This window comes from Heterocephalus glaber, unplaced genomic scaffold (genome assembly GCF_053883595.1).
Source record: "Heterocephalus glaber isolate CG9 unplaced genomic scaffold, H.glaber_assembly_v1.0 deba00001454, whole genome shotgun sequence".
Lineage (NCBI taxonomy): Eukaryota > Metazoa > Chordata > Mammalia > Rodentia > Bathyergidae > Heterocephalus > Heterocephalus glaber.
The window spans coordinates 13,083,515-13,098,254 of record NW_028258303.1 but is presented as its reverse complement, the minus strand read 5'-3'; the positions used below and the strand labels follow the sequence as shown (position 1 = coordinate 13,098,254).

The 14,740-nt window shown below is 41.6% G+C and overlaps 1 protein-coding gene across 13 annotated transcripts in view; it reads right to left on the bottom strand.

The window, feature by feature from the left end:
* The window catches only part of Septin11 (septin 11), a 102,837-nt gene that overhangs the window by 67,351 nt on the left and 20,746 nt on the right, over positions 1-14,740 (bottom strand). The window lies entirely within an intron of this gene.

The following is a 14,740-nucleotide window of genomic DNA, read 5'->3' as shown; positions in this document are numbered from 1 at the left end:
GAAAAGTAGATTTATATCCTCAACAGAAAGCCAAAGAAATAACTCTTCTGTGTAAGTCAGTCATCTGTCATCAAGAGGAAAAGGGTATCTTTATTCACGCTTTCATTCATTCAACAACTACTTACCAACAGGTGCTAGATACTACGCTAAATGCTAAAGACACTGGTCAAAAAACAAAGCATTCCTAACTCATGAGCACAATAGTCTAGTGGAGCAAGCAGATATTACTCAAATAGTCACAAGTGTATAATATGTGTGTATTTTTTATGTATTTCTGTATGCTATATACTGTGGTAAATGCTAAGAATAGAATGATGAGACAAGAAAGCATCCTTCATTCATGAAGTATATGGTATAGCTGATGGCACCCAGATAATCAAATAATCGAAAACAGCTGGTGCAGTAAATAGTGCATGCCAGTAATACACCTCAGTGATTGGGTTTGATCCCCAGTACCACCAAAAACAAACACCCAACTATCCAAAGAACAGAATGCTATGTGCATTACTTCTCATTGCTGAAACAAAATACCCAACACCCAACGTTACGGGGCGGGGGGGGGGGGATTTATTTGGCTTACAGTTCATAGAGGTTTCAGTCCATAATTGTCTAGCTCAAAGGCAGGGTGGCAGAGGGGCAACAGTTCATGGGGGTGGAAGACAGCAAAATCAACAAGGGACCTTAACAGCATCTTTCTGCCCCTTTATCTTATTCAGACTATTTAGGGTGGATAACACTGATCGCCTTAATTCTAGTGCCCTTGGACCTAGCCCCACCATGAGTCAATCACACACTCTAGACTCAGCCACCTCTGAAAGAGCTGAGGGGACATCTAAACACAAGCCATAACACTAATGTAACCTTATAACTCACAGATTTCTAGGTCCACAAGTGATTTCACCAGCCAATAGCTTATAAAAAACATGTCAGTCCAAGCATTGATGGACATTAATTTAGTCCTCTATACAGTTGATGTGTAATTTTTATGTACTGAGATGAAAACAAATCATCCTTCTGAGTAGCTCCTCTGCCTTGCTAGAGGTAGAGGAGGTAGAAATGATTGACTCACATCCTAAGAGAATGGACATCCATCCAATTTAAACAGAGTTAAGAGGGAATCACAGGTCAGCAGAAAGAAGGAGAAGCAAGCATAGCACACACTCCCTTTGCTCTCTCTTCCTCCTAAAAAGGATGCCCACAAGAAGAGGTACATACACATCCCTTCTTCATCTTGGTTAGTATCTTTATTGAGTCCTGTTTTGGTGGTGTAGATGCCACCCAAAGAGAGACAAAGAAAACACACTGATTCGCATATGAAATCCATCACTAACCACAAGCCACTTCTCAGTATCTGGAGAAATTTAGGCTCATCAACTGGTTGAGAAGTTTTACCCAAGGGCCTTGACCGAACATTTCTGTAAATATACATTCCTTTTTTTTTGGTACCGGGGATCGAACTCTGGTCCTTGCGCTTGCACAGCAGGCGGCGAAACCACTGAGCTAAATCCCGGCCCCTACACTCTTATCAGAGTGCAATCTAGAGAGTATTGAATTGAATTCATATTTTCTTTTAAAGAAACAAAGATTGGTGGGAAAATGGGAGACGCCCTGTGTTCCCATGCAAGAGGGAAAACACTGGAATGTAAAGTATTGACCCAAACCACAACTATGAAGCTTGCATGGGGGATATTTCCAAGGCTAGGCACTGCTGGGGTAACTTTCATAATATAAAATGTCTCAAGCATCTCATTACCAATGAGGGTCACATTCTTTAAGGATGATTTAGACAACATTTGCTACTCTTCTTGTCATCTATACCATGAAATCCCAAGGACAGAGCCAAGAAAACCCCAAAGGAAATTATCTCACACAGACAGCACACAGACAGCTAGAGAAAAGAGATAAATGGATGGATGGAAAACCCTGTTAATATGAGGAGAAAATAACTCCATGCAGCCCAGCTAGAAGCTGGGACCGAGAAAAAGTAGTGTACAGGGGTCACCTCCCAGGTCACAAAGCCAGGTAGATGAGTTCTGAATGCCAAACCCTCGCAGGCACCCTGAAAACACCAGCAAACAACCAGAAAAGCATTTGATTAATACTGAGTACCCGATTCCAAGTGCTATTCTTAACTTTCTCAAAAAGTTCCAAAGAAGTTCTAAAGAAGGAACAAATTTTGCTTTTCTAAATCCTTGCAAAAAGAATGCAGTGTGGGGATTTTCTTTTGGGGTAGCAGGATTACAGGGAAATTTTATTTTCTACCTATAGTTCTACAAATTTGAATCATTATTAAAAATCCCTTCTACTTTTATAATAGAAGATAAAATATATTTTAAAACAGGAAATGTTAATAATAATAAATAAATGCTAAACATCTATTTTAAGGAAGTAAGTCTTCAATTTGTATTGCAGCTAAAAGGAGGGTGATAGGATAAGAAATTAGTGCTTAATTTTTTTAAGCACAGATCCAAGACACTGTGGAAGTACTAAGAGTCAGCAGAAGAGCAGAATAATACAATCATGCCTCAGTTCACAAACTTAATTCTTTCCACTATCCTGGCTGCAAACCGAACTGGATGAGAATGGAATCAAATTTCCCCATAAGGTCAACACTGAACCTAACCATTGAATTTGGTTCACCTGACAAGTTCAGTTCACAAATGAGTACCTCTGCCATCATTTAGCTGTGTGAGCCTAAGTAAGTCACTTCAGAGACTCAGTTTTGCCAACTTTAAAATAACTATCACAGGATGATTGCAAGAATTAACATAATTCTCTATCCTCAACTTGTTTTACACAATTTTTTTGGTGGTCTCAACCTGGCCCATGACACTGGTGACCAACCACAGGCTCACAGCTCACTACTCAGGACCCACAGCCCACTCCCAGCCTCTAGGCTCCCTCTTTGTTTATCCATGGCCCAGGCATCTCTAAACCAAGAGATCCTCTGTGGAACTCATCCTGTCCAACAATCTGTTCAAATCTGTCTTTTCTCCCATTCTCTTATGCCAATGCCAACATCTACTTCAAGTTATCAGAGAGGCCCCTAGAATAACACCTCTTAGTAAGCACCTGATAAAATCTACACAGGGTACCATCTTACAAAAGAAAAGAGTTCACTGCTGAATCAATCATCTCTGAGTCTCCTCCATGCTCTAACTCTGACAGGGAAGACTTCCTTAAGTTGTCAGTTCTCAGGTTAGACTTTCTCCTCTATGCCCAGATGTAAAATTGTCTAACGGTTTTAGCCAAAACTTTTTGTACCTTCCTTGTCATCTTCCTGACATAACTGCAGCCCACCTTACAAGGTGATTTCTATTTCTATATCCTGAAATCAATGGCTTGGGGATTCCCTTTTCCTAACCCTATTCCACTACATATGGTGTTTCTCCAAGCTTTGTACAGCTGATTTTTCTAATCCACAGGGCCAGGTGAACAGAGACAGAGGCTCAGGAGAAATCCAGCACCCAGGGTGTGGCCCATCCTTCTTCCCACTACACATGCAGATGATTCAAATCAGTTGTGGGCGAAGCCTGAAACAAAAAGGCTGAAAACACCATGGCTGCCTTAGTTTTCCTTTCACCTATGTCTCCAGCTCCTTTCAGCCTTCTCTACATCCTACCTTTAGAAAACAGTTAAGTGACCACATTGCCTCAGAGACCTGCTGGTTTGTCTGTGACTAGAGTTTCACCTTCATTCCATCAGAAATTAGATTTCTCACACACCAATGAGGAAATGTACTACTGAAAAGCAGGCCCCCAAAAGTCCCAGCTGCTGGTTACAATGCAGGGGTGGGGGTGGGGGTGTCATTAATGAAACAGCCCATGGGCAAATAACCCCTAAATGTGACAATCCAAAAATCCTACAGAGTGGGAGCACTTTTCCCTAACAGATAGAAAGTGTTTGAAAAAGTCTATGTAAACTCAAGAAGTTCAATCCAGCTGGATCCCAAGAATTAACAATAACAAAACAGACATTTTCTTAAGTTTCAAAAGAACAGTCTTCATGTTGCAGCCCAAGTGACTAATGTCCAGGAGGCAAGCTCTGTAAAGCTACGAAGTGCTGACCAGCAGAAAGCTTATGGCCAGGAATGACAAAGGCCACATGTACATTCCAGGGATGCTTACAAATTTTACAATACTCAGAGGAAGACAGGGTGGGAGGAAAGTGACATGACAAATAGGCAAGAAGTATTTATAAAGGCAAAATTAGAGACAGATGCTGCAGCTGTTCACAACCCCCAGCCCATCACAGGATAAGAAGCCCCTCCCAGGCAGCCAGTGAGGCAAGCTAATGAGCAAAACCTGGGGTCCCAAATCATTTCAAAAGTGGGATCCCAAATAACCCAACTCCATTTAAGATATCCGCTCTCTTGTAGAGCAGAAAATCACCCAATTGTCTCAGTTCTTCATCTAGATCATTTTCATCCCTTCTGCCCTGCCCTACCATAGCTCTATCTTTCAGACAAGTTTTTCCAAAACAGGGCTGACTAAAAGGTCAAAGAATAATATTAAGAAGCCCAAGTCAGCTGGAAGTTTCCCCCATTTTTCATGTACCATTGTACTCATCATATTCACACACCCATTCCTCAGCACTTCCTCTTTGAGAAATACTGTAGCTTAGTTCATATATTTTTATTCACTAACTGCAGTAGTCAGCAAATAATGAAATTTGGATGTGGTGCTTCCTTCCCTGTGCCACATTTCATCAATGGATTTAAATTAGTCACTTCCTTTGTGACAGATACCATTTACTTCTGTCTCTTTCTGAAAAGGTAGATTTTCAGTTACTATAATGTTCATGTAATGTTAGTCTTTAAGACAGAAGAAAAACAACCAATCCAAGTCAACTCTAAAGCAGCCCTGAACAAAAAGCACCAGGGCTGTGTTCCTGGACCATGACCTGCCATTTTCTCCTCTCAAGGCACATTCCACGTAAGTCAAGCTGACCTGGAACACCTCTGAGTGCAGCCATATACTTCCAGCTCCTAAAAATTGAGGGAGTATACCTAAAATTACCAAAGTTACAGTAATACTTTATGCTCTTAGGAAAAAACATGATTAACCTCTGACCTCATTCTCCAAACATCACTATACTATTATGGTCCCAATTTTTGGGCCTAAGTTTCACTGTCTTTACCTCACCCATGAACAAAACACTATTAGGACAGACTACAAGGTGCTCACATAAATTTGGACTACTGGCTTCCTACTGCTGTGTAACTGGTTATCACAAGCTTAATGGCCTGAAACAACACTCACTATTACCTCTCATTTCACAGGTCACAAGTCTGGGTGTGGCAGGTCTGGGTCCTATGCTCTGGACAACACAAAGCTGAGATCAAAGCTGGCCAGGCTGCACACACCCAGAGGCTCTGTGGAGAGTCCACATGTGCACTCATTTGGGCACTGGCACATTCAGTTCCTTGCAGCTGTAGCAAAGGCCTCCTTCTCTTTGCTGCCCGTCGGAGCTCCAGAAGGTCACCAACAGTTCCACCCACATGGCCACTTCCATTTTCAAAGCCAGCAACAGAAAATCATCATGTCCCTCTCACATTTGTAATCTCCTTCCTCAAAAGGAGTCCTAGTCCTTGTAAGAGACCTGGTTGGGTCCTGGCCACTTGGTATAACCTTCATTTGTAAAAGGGATCCACTATAACTGAGCTTGCTTACAGGAGTGCCTATCCTATGATGGTCACAAGCTCTGGGGATATGCACAGCATGTGCACCAGGCAGCTATGACTGGGCTCATCTTAAGTGTCTGCCTACCAGGGTGTGCATGGTCACAACCTTCTGACTTCTCTTAGGGAACTCTGGAGTTGGGTATAATAATCAATATTAGCACAACACAACTAAGTTTCCAGGGGGGAGGGGGGAGACAGAGATTAGTGAAAAGCATAGTAAACTAGATTTTCTCAGGTTACCAAAGCATTTCCTCCCTTTATTTGGTAAGGGTAGATAACTACTAACTGCAGTTTCTAACTCCATTGAGGAAGTCTTCCAATAATGAGAGTAAAGTTTGCAAATAGGTACTGAGGGTGTAATGAGAATTCTATGAAGCCAGATGTGGTGGTGCAGGTCTATAATTCTAGCACTCTAGGAGATTGAGGCAAGAAGATCACAAATTTGAGCCCATCCTGGACAACTGAATGACTTAGGGAGACTCTTCCTCAAAATAAACAATTAAAGAAAGGGGTAGGGATGTAGCTCAGTGTGAAGGGTCCTCGGTCCAATCCCCAGTAGGAAAAAAAACCCTAAGTAATGGGAGGATTCTTGAGGAGCTTAAGTCTTACTAGGGAGAAAAGTCATTGAGATAAAACAGAAGATGACTTCAAAATGTTTCATGATGAAACAGTACAAAGGTTATATGTTAGACAGTGGAGGTTAACATGGGGAAGAGAAAAAATGGAAAGGTTTCCTCAAAGTAGGTCAGAAATAATCTGGTTCATGGTGAGATGAAATAAGATTTGGATGAATGTAGAAAAGGTATGAAGATGGAAAGAGAGAAAGAAGCTGAATCTGTCAAAGAAGGTACCAGGAAAAGAAGGTCCAAAGAGCATGGAAACCAATGAACTGGAAAAACTGAAAAACAATAAAGAATAGAGGATGTAAGATTTAATCTGGTTCAGATTTCTGTTTATTGGAAATATTCTTTTAAGCATAATATTATGAAGACACATAGGTACAATACATAAACCTTTATGTGCCCAGGACCTGTTACTGTGTGTTCAAGTATCAAGTGGGGGAGGAATTTAGAAATAATCACTGAGCAGCACATCATGAAAGATTTTTCTGTTTCCTAACACCCAGTGCACTTATGAACATATCTTCCACCAGACCAGCAGAACAAGGGATCCTAAGTATAGAACTGCTTTCTAGCCAAGGTTTTAACTGAGATTACCAGGCTGGGCAATCGTCCAAGAGGTAAGCTAGATGCAAAATTCCTTCAGAGCATTTTTTTTAAATTGCACATCTCACAGAAGAACCTAGTAACTCCATTACTTCCAGCTACAATTCCTGCCATTCTAATGAAGACAAAGTATTCTTATTTCTTTCTTACTCTGTTCTCCTTTTCAAGACACAAGACCAGTTAACCACTACAAAATACTCCAATGAGCAGAAGAGACAACTCTGCCTTATCAAGGTTACCTGCTCATTGTGGAAGTGCATCCAGCTTCAGAGAGGGTTGAGGGGTTTTCACATACATATTCGGGTGCTTGGGAAAGGAGACCCAGGAGGTTATATTACAATTGTTGTCTTCTCTCAAAATGTCCTATTGATGATTTTAGCTGCAGGCTTTCTTGTCCTGATCAGCATTAGCTGATCAAACCTTCTTTTCACACACTGCCTGCTCACTAGAATGTTCCCACAGTCCTCTCAATCCCCTCCACTGTCTCATAAAGAGGCATTTTCATTATCATTGTGGATAGGTCTGAATAACCAAGTAAGGCCAAGCATAACACCAGGAAAACTCTACTGCATAGGACAATCTGTTATAAAATCCCATCAACTCTCACAAATAGGTACTCACATACATGCACCAGCAGAAGTTCCATTTTCACACGCACAAGAGGGTTGGTTGGGGCAGAGGCCCAGAAACCCCACAGACATAAGGTCCAGTTCTACCTTGAGGCTCCAGATTAACAGATTAAGAATTATGGGCCACATGAATGGGAACACACTTCTGACAGTCTCTGATAGCTTGCTCACAAGGAAGCATTAATCTGAAATCAAAACCTGAAAGATTATCACTTGGCAGGAGATCCTTGCTGTAATTCATACGTTCTGTAGAAAGGAGAAAGGAGAAAGTTAAATGAGACCCAAGATAAAAGATGAAAATTACCAAAAGTCTTAGGTGCTGATCCAGGTAGCTGCCATTACATTCTTCCAAAGGTGTATGATTCATTTGAATAATTATTATTCAAGTAGTGAAAATGAAAGGCAGGCAAGGAGAAATAAGTTATAATTACACTGGCAAAAATAAGAACTACTTTGGTCATCTCAATTTGAGAAAAATCCAAGCCTCAAATCCCTCCTGACATAGAGGGGGTCAAACCATGTATGTTACTATAATAATGGCTACACAGAGTTAAACCCTTTTCACCACAATTGCACCAAATGCATATACTTGGGTTAGTGATTCCCAGGAGCGGGTTTAGCTCAGGGTGACAGCTGTAACCACTGATGTAGGAAATGAGGCTCGGCAGTCAGCCCCAGGCCTGCTCCTCAGCCTAGCTTCCTACTCACTCTGCAGCCAGACACTATGACCTCAGGAGGTGGTGTGGAGACCACAAATCACATGTGCACACCGCTGTATTGCTGTAAACCAGGTACATATAGACACACATTGGGGAAGCTTCAGTACTCGTTGAGAGTAGGGCACTAATAAATGTACCTCATATTTCGCCTCATATTCTGGCACAAGGTTAAAAAAGTTGATGAAAATATTTTAAAAGTATTAGGTTAGAGTTGCCCAAAGGACCTGTATCATGAAGGTTAAAATACTCACAAATAGGAAAAGACAGAATGGGCTCCACCACTTTTTTAGCCAGAGAACCAAAACAATAAGGGAAGGGTATCCTTAATAAATCAACCAAAACGGAATTTTTTCCACATAATAAAAAACAATAAATGAGTAAAGACCACAATACTAAGTACTATTAGCAAAAACGAACAAGATACCTCACGCCCACCATGCTTGGGCTCCCTTTGTTTCTCAATGCCTTCCCTCTCACCACAACAACCATCAGGGAAAACACAAGTTTGCCAAGCATCTTCCCACTTAATCATCAGAACCCTGTGAAGTACATGTTATTGCACCATTTTACAGATGAAGAAACCAGAGCTCAATTAAATAGCAGGATAGTGTTCAAACCAGTTTTGCCAGATTCCAAGTCTCTTACCACCCACACCTAAAACTGGACAGTTGGATATTTTTGAATCACACCCACCTTCATACAGACAATACCTCTACTTTCAACGAACAGTTAAAACCTACACAACCTTAATTGTGGGCAAAACGGTACTTTCCTCACTGAGCCTTCCCTTTTCCTTGGTTCCGCTGCCTTCTACTTTATGGACTCCCAGTGGGTCTGGGGCACTCATCTCATCTGGCCCCAGCAGTACTTTCCTTTGTCAGGCACCAAAAGAAAGCAAGGAGAGAAACTCTGGCTTACTCAACATATTCTGAACTTTACTTACTACAGTGTTACATGTTGCCACAGAGGTATGTTTGAGATGAATGAACAGAGACCAAGTTGTCACAAAGCTATGACCTGCCTTCTCCAACCCAAACAAATGTCACTGTGCGAAGCACGGACTCACAGAGGCATTCTGTGGGTGCCAAAATGCCCAGCATATGTTCAATGGAGACGGTGAGGTTTGAGGGAGCCCTTGGAAATGGAGAACACTGAGGTGTTGATGTCCCAACACCAACTGCTGTACAGGCCCTTTCCAATCCCTTCCTCAGACCTCAGCTGTGAGGAGGGAAGACATGGTAGCAAAGAGCCAAACACAACAGGGATACTTGCTTTCAAAGACAATTATTCTGCTAAATTTAAAGTTAAATGCAGAAAGCACCTATTTTACAGGTGCATCTTCCAGACATTTTACATGGATCTCACTTATTTCTCACAATCACCTTTGAGGTGTGTGCCACTGTTATTCCCATTTTACAGTTGGGGTAAATGAAGCTCAAAGAGGTAATACTGCTCAGGGTCACAGCAAATAACGGGCAGAGCCAGGATTCAAAGCCACACTGCCTCCAAAGTCCTTGCCACCACACTGGTAAGGCCCAGGATCCTGTAAAAGCTACTTTCAGTCAATGTTCTAGAGACCAGAGCAATGAGTGTGTATGCTGGACATCATGGGACACTCCAGCCCCACCCAAGAGCACTACACTATCTTCTGAGATCAGAAGTAGAGAAGAATTCACTCTGTTACAGCATATAGGCCCTATGCACCATGTGGGAGCCTTATAAGGAAAGTAAAGTGGAAGCTATGAGGTGGGGACAGCAGGAAGCAAAAGGAGGAAGAGTTTGAGGAGAGACCATTGTATCAACTGCTGGACTGGGTTTATTGTATTTTTCACATAAAAGAACCAAAATAAGACTAATCTCAAAATTAAGAAGATTGAAAAGCCCACTATTCTCTCATTTCCTAAAATGATTGTCTCCTTTCCTATTGTTCTCTAGCAAAGCTGTAAGAACCAGCAGCAGAGAAAAAAGTCAACCAAAGCTTTCACAGAAGCAAAAAAAAAAAAAGACAAACAGGATGCAGAGAGCTGTCCTGACTGATTAAAGCCACATGCCCCACACACAGAAATTCCCACACTTCCTCCATAGCTTCTCACAGACCACTGAGGAACACACATCCATATGTTGTCTTGCCAACAAACCTCTTGGTAGTAAGGGCTAAAGAGGAAGAAATATTTTGTTTGCCTGCGTACTATGTGCAATGAACTAGAGAGCCTGTTGAGTGTTTGCTTGTTTGTTTGTTCCTTGTGGTACTGGGGTTTGAACACAAGGGCACTCTACCACTGAGCTATACCTCAGCCAGCCCTTTTTATATTTTTGATTTTGAGACAGGGACTCGAACTTAATATACTCCTGCCTCAGCTTCCCTAAGTGCTGGGATTATAGGTATGAGCTACTGTGCCCAGTTCTGGCGAGCCATTTTATCAACTTACTTATGTTTTAAAATTGTACCTTTACAGATAAAAGGACATCTTGAGATTTATTCCCTCATCCTGTCTAGAAAGGAAGGCTAAACATGCTCATTACTCAGGTACTTAAGATTAAATAAAGAAAGGGCCAGGGATTTAGCTCAATGGCTCCTGCACCTGCCTCGAAAGCACAAGGTCCTGAGTTTGATCCCCAGTACCAAAAAAAAAAAAAAAAAAAAAAAAAGATTAAATAAAGAAAAAAAGAATTGATTTACTGATAGAACACCATTACATGCTTCTGAACTATCATCTCTTAAGGCAATAATATTTCTATAAACACAACAAATGGCAAAGCATTCTAAAAATTAAACTATTAAATTTAAAGAAATATTTAGTACCATACTCTCTAACAAAAATTGGTAGTTGCTTCTTTCTGAGTCTTTTCCTATGGTTTAAGTTTCTCCCCACAAAACAGGCTTTCTTTAGAATACTGTACTCACCTCTTTCTATCTTATTCCATAGTACACTGTATAGTGCATAGTTGGGACTTATTTACCTAAAAACAAATAAGCACACTCATACAAAGCTATTTTTGCCATTACAGTACACGGCCAAAACTCCAATCCTATTTTAGCTAGGATCTGCTTTTTAAAAGTCATCACCATCATCATCATCATCACAACAGGTGTGTGTATGCGCACGTGTGTAAGGCTGGAAATCAAACCCAGCTAGTGTCTCCTTTAAAGGATATGGATTCTCATCTCTCCAGCCTTCAACTACATCATCTGTAATACAGATGGGAAGACAGTGGTCACTAAGCAAAGGTCCATAGAGAACCTCTCATTCTTAAATTATGGGATTCTATGAGAATCACAGCCTACATTAGAATAGATATCAGACTTCAAGAGATCTGGTGATTCTAGCCTCATATTTGAGTTTGAGAGACTCTAATTCTGTCTATTCTCAACAACAATGAATGAATCACAAGCCTCAGAGCTTATAGTAATAGAAGTATCAAGCCAGGTGCGCTGGCACACACCTGTGATCCCAGCACTCTCAGGAGCTGAGGCAAAAGGATCCCAAGTTCAAGCCCATCCTGGGCAACTTAGTAACCTAGGGAGACCCTGTCTCAAAAATAATAAATGGCGCCTGCCTCCCAAGCGCAAGGTCCCGAGTTCGACTCCCAATACCAAAAATAAATAAATAAATAAATAAATAATAATAATAAATGGGCTATCACTCAGAATGAAGGCCTGGGTTCAATCCCCAGTACCACACACACATACATACATAGACATACATAGACACACACATATACACAACCACCCAGTAGCCTAAGTACCAAATGAGAAAAATAACTGTGATGGGTAACCTATGTACCAAAATGGGCATTTTAAAAAAATTAGGTCCAGAAAGATTCAAGAGATCCAAGCCAAAAAAGCAGTGAAGCCTGAAGAAAAGAAAATATTCATTATTTTTCCCTAAGTAATAAAAACCAGAGCTCTCTTTACAAATATTCATAGGGATGGCCTTTTATCCTTGTTGTGTAAAGAACACAGAACAACACCTCTACACCCAACAATCACCCAAGAAACACATTACCAAAAGTTTTGATGGCCCAGAGTGCCCTATGTAACAGCCTCCTTCTCTATCCATGGCCTCCACCAGGTGTAAATACTGTCCTGAATTTGCAATGTCATGTTTTTGTTTTTCTTTATAGTATTAACCTACATAACCACTATCAGCACACAGTGAAGAGAATTCTTGATTTCTACATAATAGAAGAGCTACTACCTTCTCCAAACATCTGTCAGGAAATGCAGGATCCTCCCTAGAAGGGAGTGAATGGGAACAGAGGCTGGAAGGGTTAAAGTGTGGCTCTGACATGTGGTCAGAGGACCCCTGGGGAAAACTTCCAGGGTATACAAATTCCTCCTTTCTCAACCTCATATCCAAATGAGGCTAGATCTTTTTCACACACTTCAGCCAAAACAATATATTGTATCAAAGCAAATGAAAAGCTGAGATGAAGAGCCAGTAGTTTTCCATCAAGTGACAGAGCAAAGAAATGTAAAAAGACGCTGGGCGTGGCGTTTGTCTATAATCCCAGGACTTGGGAGAGTCTGAGGCCAGCCTGAACTGCAGAACAAGACCCTGATTCTCACCCTCCCCCCAAAAAGTGGTGAAAAAGGTCAGATCCAAAGCCAGAAGCAGTATTCTGGAGCTCAAATGAGCCCTACTTCTCCAGGGACTACAAAGACGTTTTGATTGGTACAAGGATAAGTAAAAGTGACATGAATACACCAATAGCATCAGAGATAAGAATGTAAAGATGTCCATGAAGGTACTGAAATAGCACCAAGGCCACCACTCTGGACACAATGGTTTACTGCTTTGAATCTATAAAACTAGTTAACATCATAAGGTGGCACTCAAATGCTAGACACCAACTAAAGTACCTTATATGCATGAGTGTTTTTACATTGTCACAAGCCTGTGAGATAGCTGTATTCACCTCATTTTACAAATGTGGAGACTAAGTCACAGGGATTCAAAGCAACTTGCCCAAGGTTTCAGACCAAAGACAGGCATGGTGGCACATGCCTGTAATCCCAGCAGTCGGGAGGCTGAGGCAGGAGGATCACCATGAGTTTGAGGCCAGCCTGTGCTACATAGTGAGTTCAAGGCCAGCCTGGACTACATAGCTTGTCTAAAACAAACAAACAAACAAACAAAAAACCCCAGAGCAAGTAATGAAGCCTGGATTTTAATCCACATTGACATTATGACATTATTCAAACAATTCACCTCAAAATTTTTCCACAAAAAACAAATTTTAGCTTCCATCCTTTTTGTTTGGAGAACTGAACTGTTGGCAGTACCCCAGGAGGTGGCCCCTCTCAGTGGAAGGGGACTGCTGATGGAGAACTGGGGTGTGGCTGCCCTCTGAGCATCAGAACAGAGGACCTCCCTTTGGACACTCCAATCTGGGGGTCCAGTACACACCCTCTGACAAGCTGCATCTGATCCCCTCACAGTGACAGGTAGGTTCCCTGGGGCCTGAGGGAGTGGGGAGCAAGGCCATCACTCAGGAAAGACTGGCCCATGTCACCCTGGCAGAAAGAGAACAGCCATGGTACAAAAGTAGGGGACCTGGGGGGGAGTGGACATTTTCCTCTCCCCTCCCTTCTTCCCCTCCTCCTCCATCTTCTTTCTCTGCAGCACTGAGTGCCAAAACCTCGAGCATGCTGGACAAGAGCTCTGCCACTGATCTACATCCCCAGTCAGTCCTTTTTATATTTTACTTTGAAACAGTCTCCATAAGTTGCCCAGGCTGGGCTCTATCCTCCTGCCTCAGCCTCCTGCGTAAGTGGGATTACACCCTGCTTTAAAGAAAAAAAAAGTTTTTAAAGGATTCAAGCGGTAAAGGCCTGAAAGAACTTTTTACTTTCGGATTTACAGCAGAACAAGCACAATCACTGAATCCAAGGCTCCAGCACTCAGTACCCTCAAGTGAAGTCTGCCACTATGGCTGTGGATTCACATCCTTGGATTCAACCAAACATGGATGAAAAACATTCCAGAGAAAAAGCTTGTCTGTACTTACCATCTGTCTTTGTTTCTTCTCTTTCTCTACACAAGAGACTGTAACACTGCTCACCCTGTATTCCCACTATGCTGGGTATTATAAATAATCTAGACGTGACTTCAATTATATGATGATGTATACAGGTTCTACTCAGAAGGATTTGAGCGTCTCTGATTTTGTTATCTCCCTCATGGATATCTTGGGATGACTATAAACCTACTTTTAAAATGTGTACAGATCACATTGGGCAGCTCAGAGTTCAGGAAAAGATAATCCTATTGCCATTTACTTAATTACTATGGACTTTGGGCAAGTTATTTAGCCCTTTTGAGCTTTTCTCATCTGCTATAACATCTTGGCACATTCATAAGTGTTATTCTACCCTCAGACATGATTCAATGATCATAATTTAAAAGTGCTTAGCTAAGGCCTGGGGATTTAGCTCAGTGGTTCCAGTGCCTGTCTTGCAAGCGCAAAGACCCGAGTTCG